A 14,528-nucleotide genomic window follows, 5' to 3' on the forward strand; every position below is an offset into this window, starting at 1 on the left:
ATGATGGAAATGGAGAGCCCGAACCTCGCCTGGCAGAGAACCACGGGAGAAGACTGGCAGTCTATAGGTGGTAGAGAAAACAGAGTTAGTTCAATCGCCCGGAGGCGGCAGTGCCCGCCGGGCACAGATGACAAAGGAGCCTCGCTGTTCACAGCCAGGACAGATGGAACAGTCCTTCTGAGGGTGGAGAACAGAGTCTTAATAATCCGGCTGGAAATATCCACAGCGGGGAGAAGGAAATCCACAACAAGGTGAGCGGAAGCAGAGGTCCTACAATTGGCAGCAGAGAACACAGTCTTAGATTAACTAGACAGATAATAGTTTACTGACAAGACTTGGCGACAACATCAAAGAAGAACTCGCACAAAACAAATGGGGAACTGAGCATGTATACTAATAACGATTGGGATGAAAACAAGCTTCAGGTGGAGATGACGTGGTGATGAAATCAACCGAAAGACCGGACACCTGTGAGAGGCGCGCACGTGGAGCTGTCAAAACAAAACAAACACCAGAGCAGATACACAGCAGACCAGGGGTCTGTTTCAATAAGGAGGTTCAACCAACTCTGAGTTTAAACTTGAACTCTGAGTAGATTTACCCTGAGATTGTAAACTCTGAGTTTTCGGCTTCAGAACAGCTGAAATTAGTTAATTTAAGCAACTCTGAGTAAAGCGCGTGCACAAAGCCATTATCAATGGAGCTCCGATATTACGATTCACTATGGCAACAGCACGTAATAAAGAGGTATAAATCCTTTTTACTACTAAAACTGAAAGTGTACAAGTGTACACCAACTACGAGCATATATTTTAAAGAAAATTGTTGTTGTTGGAAATTGCTACTCTAGTAAATGCATAAATTTATTTTTTCATCACGGTTACATATCAGAAGTAATTAAACTAAGGAGAACTGTAGGCTACATTACATCTTATATTAATTTTCATGTAAATGCAATCCCATGGACAAAAAGAATATGACAGCATCTCGGCTAATAATTAAATTAGGCATAAGACTTTGGTATAAAATGCTATAAACGTTACAAATGTGTGTCATGAATACAACTGAAATACTCCAGCCGGTATTCGAACTCAGGTCGCGATAGCACGTCTGCCACGACCACTGCGCGCAGCACTAAGCACTAGACCAGCGGTTCGGATGAGTGGATTTGGAAGAAATGTAAACTATTCGGATATAAGAGCACAACCACAAAGGCTGATATAGTCATGTAAGGATATTTATATATTTTAAATGACTGCCAAGAAAAATAATACAGCTCACATACATGCAAGTGGATGAGAAAAATCCATTCCGCATCTCAAAATCCTCTCGCGACATAAATGTAACTCCCTACAAATGAATGCAACATCATTATCTACAGGATCCTCTATAAAAGCACATGACATTTTAGTCACTTAGACGGTCTCTGCACCTAAATATATCATATTAGCTTTACAAGTCATTTTAATGTACTGTTTAATTTTTTTGTTTTAGTTTTAGTGTAATATATAAAAGACATAAGTTAAAATTAATTGCACTGGAAATTTGAACTTAAAGACAGCAAAAAAATGTTTTACAGTGTAGGCTACATAATAAAAATGTGTGCAATGAATGAATGTACTAAATGAACTAACAAGATAGTTAAAACCCGCTACTCCTCTAAAAAAGGAGAGGAGACCGCAATAAACTCTGAGTTTACAGAACCTAGCCTGCTCCCGACCAGGTTAGGTTCATAGAGTAAGTTACCCCGGAAACAGACTCTGAGTTTAAGTTACCTCTCCTTCTGAAACAAGCTTGACTTACCCTGCTGTCTCAGGTTCAACCTACCTCCCATTTTGAAATGGAAAACTCAGAGTTTCCCTCTTTTCAGGGTTAACAAACTCAGAGTTTTCCCTTAACCACCTTTCTGAAACGGGCCCCAGTAAGACCGAAATCATGACACATAACATACTTTCTGCATACTATTTATAATTCTACTGCAAAGTGTGTAACAGAAGCTACACAGCTCACAAATCTAGTGGAATGAATTACATAAATATGTTCAAAAAATATTACAATCTAAAACCCATTTATAATCAATGTACTGTAAAAAATGATTTTATTTGACCTTGAAAATCTAGGTATTTTACAACTAATAATTGCGTTGAAGCTAAAACGTTATAATACTAAGTAAAATCTATATCTGTACTTAATTTAAACTAGTACATATATTACACATCCAACAGACAAGTAAATGTTACTTGAAAGTAACTGGCACGTAGTTGAAATTACTTGAATTATTCAAGTAAATATCACTAACTAGGCAGTGGACTTGTACTTCCCAGCATGCTTTGCATGGGACTGCATTTGGCGAGTACATTTGGAAATTAAACACTATTTTATGTGTTTTAACAAAAATAAAGACTTGTTAGTGTTTCATGTTATTATCTTTGAGATGACAGATTTAGAAGAGCTTCTGTTTTGAGTTTTGACACAATGAAAATCATGATGTGTGTTAATTCACTCAATGAGCAATAACTGTGCTTATGCCAATACTGAGACATACGGATTCTCTTCTTACTTGCTCAAAATAATGTGGCATATAGTAATAAAGACGAAATGTTATGTTATTAAATCAGAAAGACTCCATTAAAGAAGTAACCTGTTAAAAGTACTTAATGTTTTGGTAACAATATGATACATACAATTTTTAAGTAACAAATCACATATTTGTTTAAAGTGCAATTTAACTTTACTTAAAACTTATAGGGGTGGTTTCCCGGACAGGGATTAGACTAGTCCTAGACTAAAATAAATGTAAGAGCTGTCCAAACTGAAAACAACTTGCACTGACATATCTTAAAAGTAGGGCCGGGACTCGATTAAAAAAATTAATCTAATTAATTAGAGGCTTTGTAATTAATTAATCTAAACTAATCGCATTTTAATCTCATATAAATATTTGACCTGAGAACATTAAGAAGTATTTTTACATGGATTTTTATGAATAATGACTGAATACATAAGCTTAACAAAATATTGTTTATTTTTGTTCAACCAAGTCGTTGTACCCGGAGTCGGGCTAATGTCCACGCTAGCTATATGTTTTGCATTGAGATGATACTTGAGGCTCGATGTGCTGCGGTGATATGTGAATTCCTTGTTGCATATCTTACACACAACCATGCTCTTATCGACGCTTACCAGTGATGCGCGGGTCAATGTATAAACAACCCGCCCGCAACTCGGACCGCAAAGAAAAAAATATATATATTATACCCGACCCGCTTCCTGGCCCGCATTTCTTAAAGTAGTCATTTATTTAATAATTGCAGGGTTCGGGACTTCTCAGGTCTTGACTGTCTGTGTTCTGGTACCTATGTGTGCGGATGCCCCACCTCGCACAATAAAAACAACAAAACATAATATACTATATAGCCTATATTAAAATTAAAATATATAAAAATGTGCATAATATATTTTTTAAGTTGCACATCGTTTATAGGTTTCTTAAGTGGGATTCGGATGTGAAAAGCGCTGCATAATGTACGCGCCTTTAGTGTGACCATTGAAACTTAACTAAATTAAAAAAAATAAGAGGTGATATATAGCTTTAGCCTACATAAATGCTTATTGCTTTAATGTTGCGAGTTCCTCTTCAGCTTTTCTTGCTGTTATGTTTATAATAGTTCATTGTTCAGAGTTCATATTGATGATCTTATAGTCAATTTAAAAATGTTCTTACAAACTGACTCTATTCGTTTAACTTTTTTCCTTTACCTGCCGTCGCTGTTCTCTGTGCGTGTTCTCCGTCAAAGTAGCCTATTAAAATTAATATGAAGTTGATTTTTAAAAGTCTTAAGCACACCGCAAATCAAACGTGCTGCTACATTATGCTCTAAATGCGCGTGTAAATTTAACTTCTGGGCACTGCCAGGCTGATTTTTTGAAAAGAAAGTGATATAGGCTACTCACTGCATGTTTTAGCATTCGGTAGCATATGCATCAATGAGATGCACGGTGTTGCATTTAATGTTCTTTTTAATTTATATTCACAAAACCTAACAACAAAACATTGTTTATAATTACGAGACAAATTATTTGAAACGAAATTCGTTTTAAAGTAGCAAACAAAACTTAAATTAAACCCGTAATAAACTAATTAAATTGAAACAAAACAACATTACAACAATATTTAAACCCAACAATACTCAAACATTAACATATAACAGACATTAGGATACATGTTAAAATAATCTGTAGTTTGTTGGTAGATGTTTATTGGGCAAAACCTCCGTTGCAAACCTCCATTTACCAGAATAAATCATTTTTTACTTTGAAATTGATGCGTTGTCACGTTAAAATCAGCTGTTCGTTTAGGTTCCGTCTACTTTTATTTACACTGCATCACAACCCCGGAGTTCTCGAACTAAAACAGGGTCTGCAGCATTTACGAATGACTCTATTAATAAGTGTGATTAAAATGCGTTAAAATGTTTAACGCGTTATTTTTTGTGTAATTAATTAATCTTAATTAACGCGTTAAAGTCCCGGCCCTACTTAAAAGACATGAGTGCCCTTTATTTGGCCTCGAAATGCACACAAGTAATGCTTTTAGTAAAGCATGTTTGTTAAAACTAGTTATATTTCCTAATTATACCACGGGTCTGTTGAATGCTGCATTCTGATTGGCTGAGAAATGTTCTATGGGTGTGGATTATTTTCTGATAACCGCTTCGCGTCGTGCCGCATTACCACCTTGGTGTGCATTATTTTCTTATAATTCAACGGCCCATCGTCAATTATTCCTTACTTAAACTGAGGCCTAGTCCTGGCTTAAGCTAATCCCTGTCCGGGCAACCACCCCATAGTTTTTGTTAATTTTACTCAGCTTTTCTATGTACATTTTACTTAGTTTTGCAAGTGTTAAAGTTAAATAAAAAACCTGAGTAAAAAAACTTAGATTTTCTTTTCCAAGTAAATATTTCTTTTTTTTCAGTGTATCTCACCTCACTATAATGGAACATAGTTTTATTTGCTTTATGTTTATATAATAGGGAGGGAAAAATCTAGGGTTGTATAACCATTAATCAGGATTAATCATTAGCACAATAAAGGTTTTCGTTTACATCCGTGTGTGTGTGTGTGTGTTAATTATGGATATATAAATGTGCACAAATGCATGTTTAATTTAAGCAAATTATATATTGATATATTAAGTATTTCTTTTTTTATAAATACAGTTGAACTCCCAACTGTGCATATTTCCAAAGATCCTGCTTTAAAAAATGTTTACTTAAAAACCGTGGCAGTGAGTTAGTTCTCACTGAGAAAAAACATTGTTAATGGTTTTCGTGTCATTAAACTGCAGACAGACAGACCGACCTACATTCTCAATATTTTTATTACCATGTGGTTCTGCTGGACCAAAACGTAACAGGGAGAACAGTAAAGTATAAATTAACACAATAAAGCATAAAAAGGCAGAAAAGTAAAAATATCAATTCACACACTTCCACTATAATACTTTAACATAAATTATGGAGTACAACATATCACTAAAGTAACAATTAACTAAATGTGGCTGCTAAGGTAAAAAACTCATTTATAGCCACCACCCCCGACTCTCCCGGGGGCATGCTTAAGATGATCGGCTGCAGCAGACTTTATTTGGGCCTCTGTTGCTGCCTTATCCCATTTCATGACAGCAGCTACAATCAAAAGGAAAAAAAATCCACATGTATAGTACATAAATGCAAACACCTCTGTTGTGGTTTAGCTTGCAGCAGACATACATAGTTGAAAATAGAGTATGCGAATCAATTCAATGAAAGACTTATTACATCACAAATCAAGTAAAATTACATCAAGCCTGATATTAAGCATTCCACACACAGCCCACCCACAATCCCCCCCCCCCCACACACACACTTTAAATTACCATAATATGAAGCTTACCTTTTATTGCTGAAAACAATTTTGTGTCTTCAAATCGCATTTTCTCTTTTTTGCCCTTCCCCTTCATGTTGAAAAGGGTCATCAGTTGATTGGTGAGGACCCTAATCCAACCCACAGGGAGGTAAACATCTGCATTTTAGTTTAACTAAACTCTGCCAACCACCAAATGAAAACAAATTTGGGACACAAGATAACCAAAGCAGCGCTATACTAACATGATCAACTGTGTTGGTCAAATGCTTAGGGACCGGTGTCTGTTAAGTAAATGTGTAAATAAATACCTGTCCAACATTTTGTACGTGCAGTCTTTAATGTCTTTACCCCCCACTCTTGCCAGCTGACAAACCTATAATTAAAACAAAAATACATGGTAAAATATTAAGTGTCAAAAGGTGAGAACATTTTACAGAGAAAAAAGTTCAACCAGTGGGGTCCAGTTTTAACAATTATATGCATCCATCTGGTCTAGTCTTGAGAAAAGAAAGATTAGTTTTACTCAAATATCACATATTTTCCCACACATTGTATCACCTATCAATTGTTAGAGGTTGAAATCGTCTTACCAAGGTTTCAAATTTAGTTGTTTCCTGAAGAGAAGCCTCCTCCCTCTGGAACTCTTCCAAGGTGTCCATCCTTGTTATTTCAATTCCAGAGTGAGGCATGCTCCTCTGCAGTTTTTTGACTTCATCAGTCAGAGTCACCAGCTTTGTGAGTACTATTTTTTGGAACTCTGCCAATAAAGCGGAATTAAGAAAAAAATAATTACTCACTATAATCATCTCTGATAAGAGCAAGCATTCCAGCCTTTCAGTAAAAGACAGCTTGACTTGCTCAGTTGGGAACACTAAATTTTCCACCATTACTGATCTGCCGCTTTGACACTAAATATTAATTGAAATGGGTTGGATGCCATCCCCATTTTCTCCATAGCGGCTGTACAGCCAAATCAAAATCTGTTGCGTTATTTTCCTGTTTATCACTAAGCTGTTTTGAAACATTGACATTGTAAAAAGCGCTATATAAATAAAGATTTTTAAAGACTTAGGGGTGGTTTCCCGGACAGGGATTACCTTAAACCAGGACTAGGCCTTAGTTTAATTAGGAAATAAAACTAGTTTTAACAAACTTGCCTTACTAAAAACAGTACTGGCGTGCATTTTGAGGCAAAACAAGGGGCACTGATGCATTTTAAGATATGTCCGTGCAAATTGTTTTCAGTTTGGACAGCTCTTAAATTTATTTTTGTCTACGAGTAGTCTAATCCATGTCCGGGAAACCAACCAACATTTAATGACTATTCAATTAGTTATTTAACACTATATTCAACAGCGAAACCTTAACCCTCTTTTTCATTAAATAACTTTCATTTCGAGATGGTTCTAGACTAAATGTCATAAATGCCAAAGCAATCAGATGAAAACCTGAAGTCTGATTTACCAAACAGTTAGAAAGACAATGCAATGTTATAATACAGAAGTAAGTAGTGTGGGTGTCACATGAAAATCATCTTGTACTCACTCGCTTCTGACATCGGGAATGTGGTTGGCACAGTCCTATTGTATTTGGAACTTTCATGTGTAAGACCTAAGCAGAAAATAAAAAGTGTGAAGCGATCAATATATTTATAACATATGTACAATGTGCTTCATTGAGTGATACAACCAATGGCATTCACCATCTATGGACTTGCTCTCCACAGCCTGGGACCTGGGTACACCTGAGAAACCCAAACAACCAACATTAAGTTCAGTAGCAGTAGTATTCTTTCTAAGAAATTTATATTCAATAAGAAAAGCCAAATGTAAATGGCAATACTGACTACTTAAACTGTCCCGGCCGAACCTGTGCAACCCAGATGTAGCCATTATCAATAGTGCTGCTACTGACCTATGCAGATGTAGCGGTACACTTATAGTGAGCCGCTGTTCGGAGGGGAAAGCACAATTGACGCAAAGTCTGAATCCTTCATATTAATCCTTTATTTGAACAGAAAACAAACAAAAAAAAAGAATACATACAGCCACTTCCCTGCCGGGAAACACGGTCAGAAAATTGTATCCGCTTCCCCTTACTCAACTCCTCCCCGTTCCTTACCTGCCCTATCTAAATACATAATAGTAATGAGATAATAAAAGTGTCAAATTCAAAACATTCAAAATTAGTCCTTGTACAATCCCAAATCACACAAATAATAATAATCAAACACAGATTTAATTATATTCCAAATATTAAATAAATCCTTTTAATCAAAACATGCAATGAAAATAGAAATGGGAAGAAAAGAGGAATGGCTCCAACATTCCGGCCCCTAATTGTCAACTTGTGACAATTCTAATAATTCATTTCAAAAGGAGCCATACATTTACTTAAAGGCCAATGTCAGAGTCTTTGAGTCTTATTATCAATATATTTGTATTCTCATAACATGTCTCTAAGGAAGCACAATTTGCTAATTGGTCTCTCCAGAATGCTGTTCTTTGTTCTGACCTTAACTCGCCGTACATCTCCTTTCCTGTCCGGGAATGTCTCCAGGATCCGACCTAAAAGCCAGGAATTTCGAGGTGAAGAATCGTCGATAATGAGAACAATATCACCAGTTTTAAGGTTTTGTTTGACTTTGTTCCACTTCTGCCTCCTCTGCATTAATGGGAGGTACTCTCTAATCCATCGTTTCCAGAAAAGATCGCAGATGTATTGCACCTGTTTCCATCTTCTTCTAGAATAGATGTCATCCTTCTGAAAAAGCCCAGGAGGCAAAGTAGGAATTCCTTTCATTTGGAGTAGATGATTGGGGGTTAAGGCTTCTGGATCGTTAACATCCTCAGAAACTGTAGTGATTGGCCGATCATTAAGTATGACTTCCACTTCACATAACGCAGTCTGTAGGCCCTCATCATCAAGAGTCTGTTGTTTCAGGATGGAATATAGGATCTTTTTGAGAATTCTAATGATTCGTTCCCATACACCTCCGTGATGAGAACCCAAAGGAGGATTAAAAGTCCACTTTACATTATCTCTCAGCAATGCCTTCTGCAACTGGTCATGATTGATGTTAACAAAGGCCTCTTTCAATTCTCGCTCTGCTCCAATGAAGTTGGTTCCATTGTCTGAAATTATCTCTTTGACTTGACCCCTTCTACAAACAAATCTTCTGAGGGCACAAATACAGGAATCTGTGTTCAGAGAATAGGCCATTTCAAGGTGAACAGCTCTACTATTAAAGCATGTAAATATCACGCCATATCTCTTGATGTGACTTCTACCCCTCTTCACCTCAATGGGACCAAAATAATCAATTCCGACATGACTGAAAGGTGGTAAATCAGGTGAAATTCGATTTAGGGGTAAATCTGCCATCTTTTGTTCGATTGCGTGTCCATGCCAACGTTTACAGAACAAGCAATTTCTGAGAACTTTCCTGGCAGTAGCATTGCCTTTAATAATCCAGTATTTTTCATGGAGTTTAGCAAGCAGTTGGCTTCTACCACAATGACCTGACGTTTTGTGAATATGCTCCATTAACAATCTGCACAGGTGACTCTCGTTGGGTATAATAGCTGGATGCTTAAACACCTTTGGCATTGCCATCCTACTCAGCCTTCCTCCAACTCTTAGAATGTCATCGTCCAGAATTGGATCCAATTTGTATATCCTGCTACTCATTTTCACAGCATGACCTTTCTTCAGTGAAGTCATTTCATCTTGGAAGTTCTGAGACTGAACATAACGAACAATGGAATCTTCGGCAAGTAAAAGATCTTTTACTGAAAGAGTTTGGGTACCAAGCTGAGATTTAATTTTAGTCATATGATTGTCAAGCATCTCTTGAGCTTTGGGATGTTGTGAAAAGAGAGCTGCTGATTCCTTCCGTTTTTGACTCAAGTGAAGGAGTACATTCCTATATTTCAACAACCATGCAGTTGCTTTTCGCAATTTCTCCCATGAGGAAAAGTACTCAATCAACTGACTGAGGGGGGTAGAGCTTACCGTAGTGGTACTAAAAACTACAGTCGTTCTCCTTATCTCTGTATCATTGTCCGAGATGCAAAACGATTCCTGGGTTTTAGGCCAGTCAGCAACAGGACTTCTCAAATATTCTGGGCCTCTTAACCATCTTCCATCATTCTTAAAAGAGCTAGATCTTAAGCCTCGGGAGGCATCATCAGCAGGATTAGCTGCAGAACACACATAGCGCCACTGAAACTTCTGTGACAGATCTCTTATAGTAGAAACTCTATTGGCAACAAATGTCTGAAATCTGCTGGTGTCGTTCAAGATGTATTTGAGAACTGATGTACTGTCAGTCCAAAATACTGAATCATCCAGAGTTAACTCTAGTTCTTCTCTTAACATTCGGTCAACTTTTACAGCGAGAACTGCAGCTGCCAATTCCAGTCTAGGGATGGTTACCACCTTCAGTGGGGCTACTCTTGCTTTACCCATCACAAAAACAACATGGACAGAACCCTTAGTATCTGCAAGGCGTAGGTAGCTAGCTGTCCCGTAGCCGATTTCACTAGCATCGCTAAAGTGGTGTAATTGGGCACTGCAAATATCCACGATATTCTTGGGTACAAAACATCTGCTGAAACTTAAATTTGAAAGTAACTTGAGTTCCTCTAGCCACTTGTCCCATTTTTGTGCGAAGGCTGCAGGAATTTCTTCGTCCCATCCACAACCCATTCTGCACAACTCCTGTCCAATTCTTTTAGCTGGCAGTATTACTGGGGAAAGAAATCCAAGTGGGTCGTAAACGGAGTTGGTGACTGATAGAATACCTCTTCTAGTACATGGTCGTTGTTTCAAAGCCATTTTAAAGGTAAAGGTATCATTCTCAGTATCCCACTGAAGTCCCAGTGCACTATCTACAGGAAGTTCCTCTCTGCGCAAGTCAAGATGTCTCACTTCTTTAGATCTCTCCTCTTCAGGGATTGAAGCTAATACAGTGCAACAATTGCTCACCCATTTAGTGAGCCTGAATCCACCAGTAGCACATACTGTACGAAGCTCTTTCACCAGCTTGATGGCTTGACCTTCATTTGAGACAGACTTTAGGCAATCATCCACATAGAAGTTCTTACGAATTGTGGATAGAACTTCTGGATCAGCTTTGCCTTCATTGTCATCTGCTGTCTTCTTCAACGCAAAGTTGGCACAACTTGGCGAAGAAACAGCTCCGAATAAATGTACGGTCATTCTGAACTCTTTCAAAGGCTGACCAATATCACCTTTAGGCCACCACAAGAATCTTAAAAAATCAAGGTCTTCCTTCGGAACCTTTATTTGGTGAAACATACCCTCGATATCCGCCATTACAGCGACCGGCTGTTGGCGAAACCGGAGTATTACACCTAAAAGGGTATTAGTGAGATCTGGGCCCTGCAACAATGCTGAATTCAATGAAGCACCTTGAAATGAGGCAGAACAGTCAAATACCACTCGAATTTTCTTTTTTCTTTTATGGTAGACTCCATGATGGGGAATGTACCATACTCTACCATCGTCCCTGTTGAGCTCTGTTTGTGGAACTTCCTCAGCATGGCCCTTTTTTAGGATGTCACCAATGAAGTCTCTATAATCGGATAAAAAGGCTTCATCCTTCCTAAATCTCTTATATATGCTCCGGGCTCGTTGTTCTGCAATCTTTTTGTTGTCTGGCAGGGTAAGGCCAGATTTACGAAATGGAAGGCATATTTGATAATGACCATCAGTTTTAACTACAGAGTTGTTCACAATTTCCAGAAATCTCTGGTCCTCAAAAGAAAGTTCACATTTCTCATCATAAGCTTGCTCTGGGAAATCATTGTTGTACTGTTCCTTGAGTAATTCATCCAGTTTAGCCACTGAGATCCTGTTAGACATAATTGCTCGTCCCTGAACAAGTGTAGATGAATTACCACTTAGTGGACCATTAACGAGCCATCCTAAACATGTTTGGACTGCATAGGGACCGTCCTTTTGGCTGTTAATAATTCTTAGTGGTTCCATCGCTTTCGGAACATTAATTCCGATCAACAGATCAATATCTGCTTTTATGGAACACAGTCGAACATCTTTGAGATATGGCCATCTCTTTATGTCTTCTTCCCTGGGTATATTGTCCTGGCTAACTGGAATCGAATCTTGTGTAAAAGTTTCAGGCAATTCTATGAAGTAGTTGCTGTCCAGCCCACTCACTTCCAAGTCCCTCAACTGAAAGGTTTTTATAGGTTTTTCCTGTCCCATTGTTTTGAGCAAAATCTCAATTCGTTTGCCTTCCACATTCAACCGTCTCATTAATCTCTCTGTGCAAAATGTGGCTGAACTTCCAGGGTCTAAGAAGGCATACGTCTGGAACACTCTATTACCTTTTGTAGCTTTTACCTTTACTGGAATAATTGCAAGCTTGCAATCAGCTGTACCAGCCCCTGTACACTCAGTAGCGACAACAGCCATAGCAACAGATCTGTTGGTGGTTCCTACAACATCCTCTTTCTTGTGCATGTCAATCGATGTATTAGATGAGCCTTCATTCAATGAAGCATTTCTAATATGTAACAGTTTGGGGTGTTTTTTAGAACATATTTGACAGATGAGACGCTTTTTGCAAAATTTGGTCATATGCCCTTTTTTAAGACAAGCAAAACAAAGACCTTTGGCTCTTAAGAATTCAATTTTATCTTATTGTGATATGTTTGCCATTTTAACACAAGAGTCCATTGCATGATCAGAAGCACAAAACAGACAGGGTTTATTAAAAGCAACTTTTGCAACATCTTGATACTTTTCATTTTGTTGACGACTATCTTTTTCTGCTTCAATAGAAGAAACCGTGGTAACAAAGCTTTTCTTACTAGAAGATTTATGCAAAAGAGGCTCAGTCATTGTCTTTCTAATAATAGGATTTGGCTTTGGATCTTGAATCTCTCCAAAAACTGGATCAAGAAGAATCCTGGCTTGTTTCTCGATGAAAGCTACCAAATCAGCAAAGTCTGACCTTCTTTGAGAGCGTTCAAGAATTTCACAAGATGTAGCTCTCCACTTCTCTCTTAGCTTATAAGGAAGCCTAGAGACAATTATCTTAAGATTGAGTGGTAAATTCAATTCCGCCATGTTAGCCAGATCTTGTGCTGCATTGCAACATCCTCTGAGGTAGATTGCATAGCTGTACAATGCTTTTCCATCGTCGGGACGAATATTGCTCCATTTCAAAGCTTTCTCCATGTATGCACTAGCAATCTTAAATTCATCTCCAAAATGATTTTTTAACAAACGTTTGGCTTCATCATAACCTCTGTTAGCATTCATGTACAGACAACTTCGAACAAGTTCCTTTGGTTCACCTGCTGTGAACTGTTCCAGATAATACAATCGATCTTGATTGTTATCCGTCTTCTCCTCAATATTATGAATAAAAGACCTCATAAAAGCTCTATATTCCAGTGGATCACCACTGAATACTGGAATCTCCCTTGTAGGAAGTGAAACTTGTTTCTGCTGGGTCACAAACAAGTTAGCTAAATGGCTTTGTCTTTGCAGAACAGGACCAAGATCAACACCGGCAGTGGTGGTGTATATAGCTGCATCATGCTGTTGGTCCATGTGTGATGTTATAGTTGTGGTTGCAGCTGTTGTTTGATCAGTGATGAGCCCCAACGAGACTTGAGGTCTCTGAACAATCCTTTGCAGTGGAGTCTTGGGAACGGTTCCGATCCTTGTATAATGTAGAGGAGATGTTTCAGAATCAATGAACAAAGACGATTTTTCTTCCAAGGCCTTATCCAGATATTCATTCATAGCATTTCCTTTATTAGAAGATGAATGATAACTATGCAGTTCACTTCCTTCAGAGAATTCCAACACTTTTAACTTTGCATTTGCAGCATCTATTTCAGACTGCAACTGAAGAGCTTCCATTTTAGATTCCAACTGAGCTTTTTCCAATTCAAGTGCCTGTTTCTTTTTAAGAGCTTCAGCACGGGCAAGTAAAGCTGCTTTATCAGCTGCAATTTTCACACGAGCCGACAGAATTGAACTGTTTCTGGATTTGCTTGACCCTTTTGAATTTTTAGAAATATTAGATGCACTATCAAAAGGCTCAATCAGAGTCTGTGGATCAGATTGGTTATTTTTCCACAGCTCCAATTCGTTCAAAAACTCAGAAAAAATTGCTTTTTTAGGCTCAAACCAGTCAATCCTTTCATTTTCTTTGACATCATCAGATAAAAGCATTTGTACAGACTCATGCACCTGATAAAACTCATTTAAAGCTCTTTGAAATTCAAGTTGAAGTTCATTCACTTTATTAACATTGCTCACATCAACCATCAAAGCCTTTAATTCGTTCATTTTTCTTGTACATGCCCCAAGTTTGCCTCTCCGTGAAGCACTGAGTGATTTAAAACTCTCCATTGCAATTTCAGTGCCTTCAGTCTCCGTCATTATAGACACTTCTTCAAAATGCAGTTATTTGTCATGAATAAGAATCAGAATCAAGCTTGCGTACTTGCGTCAGCCACTTGCAACAACTTGCATCCAAAACACTTGCTTAAATCTTCGGTCCACATATAAACAACCTTGAACCATCTTGCAAGACTGCCATCATCAACTTC

The sequence above is a fragment of the Misgurnus anguillicaudatus genome, chromosome 4, assembly GCF_027580225.2.
Source record: "Misgurnus anguillicaudatus chromosome 4, ASM2758022v2, whole genome shotgun sequence".
NCBI classification, from domain to species: domain Eukaryota; kingdom Metazoa; phylum Chordata; class Actinopteri; order Cypriniformes; family Cobitidae; genus Misgurnus; species Misgurnus anguillicaudatus.